This window comes from Capsicum annuum, chromosome 2, assembly GCF_002878395.1.
Source record: "Capsicum annuum cultivar UCD-10X-F1 chromosome 2, UCD10Xv1.1, whole genome shotgun sequence".
Classification (NCBI taxonomy): domain Eukaryota; kingdom Viridiplantae; phylum Streptophyta; class Magnoliopsida; order Solanales; family Solanaceae; genus Capsicum; species Capsicum annuum.
Genome location: NC_061112.1, coordinates 120,128,569 through 120,132,083, shown reverse-complemented (window position 1 = coordinate 120,132,083; position 3,515 = coordinate 120,128,569).

The following is a 3,515-nucleotide window of genomic DNA, read 5'->3' as shown; positions in this document are numbered from 1 at the left end:
TAATGGATAAATCATTAATAGCAACAGATGTAAATATCTAATTTAAATGACATACAAAGAAGAAAACAAGATGAAAAGAGCAACTTTGAACCATACCTGCAATGTCAAAAAAGCAAATAGATCGGAACATCTAGTTCAGTTGAGAAAAGATATTGATTGGTTGAGATCCCAAAGGATCCTCATTTGAAAGAAGAGAGAAAAGAGAGGAAAAGGGAAAAAACAAAGATAATTGAGAATAAAGAATAAAGAAGAGTTATGAGTTGAGTCTAGACTACTTTATGGCTGAAGGAGAGAGAGTTCTAAATATGGGGGGTTTTAAATATTCATTAATAAATTTTGAGGGACACGAGGAGACGGTGACATTGAAAAGACCAGATAAGACTACTCACTCAGGAGATTTTTTAGTTATCCAAGTAGTACCGAGTAGTATTTTTTACTGCCTTAGTATTTTAACTATTTTATCTTGGACAGGAAATACCTAAATTGCTTTATAAAAAAAGATCTAAAAACATTTAAGTGCAATAGATGCCTTAATCTGTTTGATAGTTTACAACAGATTCGTGATCTGTCGCAACAAATAACGTAATCTGTTTGATAGTTTACAACAGATGCGTAATATGTTGTAACATATTACCTAATCTGTTTGATTTGATCCAACAAAAAATACATCTGTTGCAACAGGTTAAAAATTTGTTTATATATAATTTCAATTGAGTTCATATGTTGGACTAAAACCTTAATTGAATATGAGTTCTCATAGGGTCAAATATAATTTTAATTGAGTCTTTTGGCAATTTCATGATGAGATGGTACTGCGTTCCTCCGACCAGAGTCATCAATCGACCACTCTGAGTCGAGCCGATTCTTACTATCTCATATGTTAGACTAATACCTTAATTGATTAATCTAGGACTAGGGTACTAATACCTTGATTGAATAATCTGGGACTAGGGGTGAGTTCTCATAGGGTTAACTACAACTTTAATTGAGTCTTTTGGCAATTGCATGATGAAATGGTACTGTTTTTCTCCTGACTAGAGTCATCGATTGATAACTTTGAGTCAAACCGATTCTTACTACCTCATATATTAGACTAATACCTTAATTGATTAATCTAGGACTAGGGTACTAATACCCTAATTGAATATAGGGTCAACTATAACTTCAATTGAGTCTTTTGTCAATTGCATAATGAGACGGTACTGCATTCCTCCAGATAAGAGTCGTCGATTGATCACTCTAAGTCGAACCGATTCTTACTACCTCATATGTTCAACTAATACCTTAATTAATTGATCTAGGACTAGGGAGAGTTCTCATAATGTCAACTACAATAGATGACAATGCCTATTTGATAATTTACAACAAATGGGTAATCTATTGCAACATATGACTCAATTCATTTGATAATTTACAATAGATGGGTAATCTGTTGCAACAGATGACTTAATTTGTTGGATAGTTTACAACATATTTGTGATCTGTCCAACAAATGGCTTAATCTGTTTGATAATTTATAACAGATACGTAATATGTTGCAACAGATTACATAATCTGTTTGTTTGATCCAACAGAAAAGACATCTGTTGCAACAGGTTGAACATTTGTTTATATATAATTCAATTGAGTTCATATGTTAGACTAATGTATTAATTGAATGTGAGTTCTCATAGGGTCAACTATAACTTCAATTGAGTCTTTTGTCAATTGCATGATGAAACGGTACTGCATTCCTTCCATCCAGAGTCGGCGAGCGATCGATCACTCTGAGCCGAACCAATTTTTACTACCTCATATGTTAGACTAATATCTTAATTGATTAATCTAGGACTAGGGTACTAATACCTTAATTGAATAATCTAGGACTAGGGGTGAGTTCTCATAGCGTAAACTATCGATTAATCTAGGACTAGGGGTGAGTTCTCATAGGATCAGCCACAATAGATGGCAGCGCCTATTTGATAATTTACAATATATGGGTAATCTGTTGCGACATATGACAATCTATTTGATAATTTACAATAGATGGGTAATCTGTCGCAATAGATGACTCAATTTGTTTGATAATTTACATCAGATTCGTAATCTGTTGTTACCTAATCTGATTGATAATTTACAACAGATGAGAAATCTGACGCAACATGTTGAACATTTATTTTTTACAATTTCAATTGAGTTCATATGTTAGACTAATAGTACCTAAATTGATTAATCTAGGACCAGGGGTGAGTTTTCACAAGGTCCTCCTAGAGTACTCGGTCAACTACAACTTCAATTGTTTTTATATGATTTCAAAAATTATGCATATATTTTATGATTTTAAAAATAATCAAGATCACTACGGACCAAATTAACATTTTCAAAACTACTTGTCATTCTTTTCCAAAATACAAATCAACCCATACAAAATGTTTCATCATTTCAAATCCCGCGGTGTGGCACTTTTTCTCTCATTCTCACTCAACAATACAATACAGACAACAACTACTTAATAAATTTGCTCAACCCTCCATAATAGATCACTTTTCTTCTCATTTCCGACACATAGGTGTTATTTTTGACATTATTCTTGCTTGTATCAGTCGTTTTCTTTGTCTTCGTAGGCAACAGAGTTTGAAAAGAACTCTATATTTGTTTTTTTCTAAAAAAATAAGGGCTTTTAAGTTAATGATGAAAAATAAAACTTCTAGTAGTATTATCTTCGAGAATGGGTTTACAATTTTGAGTTTTGATGGTAAAATCGTAGGAAGAACTCAAGAAATTCCTAGTTTTCGTCGCAGTGTTCCGTTAACTGTCGTGGTATAGTTGGATGGTGTTGGTGGTGGTTGTGGTGTTTGTGGTCATCGTGGTGGCACCGGTGGTGGTGTTGGTTGGTGGTGTTTATGGTGGTGTCGATATTCGTGGTGTTTATTTATTTGTTGGCACTGGTTGGTGGTGTTTGTGGTGGTGGTTGTTGGTGTGTCGGTATTGGTGGTGTTTGTAATGTATTTTTTAAAATCTATGCATATATCAACTGTAATGTAATTTTTATTTTCCTTTGTCTATAGTTAAAACATATCTCCCAAAAGAAAAGAAAGTGAAAGTAGATCAACGTCTGACCACTAAAAAAAAAGGCTATGGTACAGAGGGATTCGAAGGAGCTTTCTGAACAATCTCAGTCAGGGAAAAGTGAAGCTGAGGAGAGATGTGAAAACAACATTAAGGGAGGTGGACAAGGGTCCACAGATGGTGATAAAGAAAATAAAAGTGAGAAAGAGGAGGAATTAAAGAGTCAGAAAGAGAAAGAGGATGATCATCAACATGATGATAATGGATCACCGACGGGGTGTGACTTAATATCAACATCCCAGCATGATCCTGTCAAAACTTTTAGTATTGACATGTTTCAAGTTGTGATGCTGATAAATGACCCATAAGGAAAACAACTAACTGGTCAAATTGTACTTAAATGTCAGATGGGGAAAAATTTTGAACAGTTTATGATAATTATGAAGAACGAAAACTTAGGCGGACTT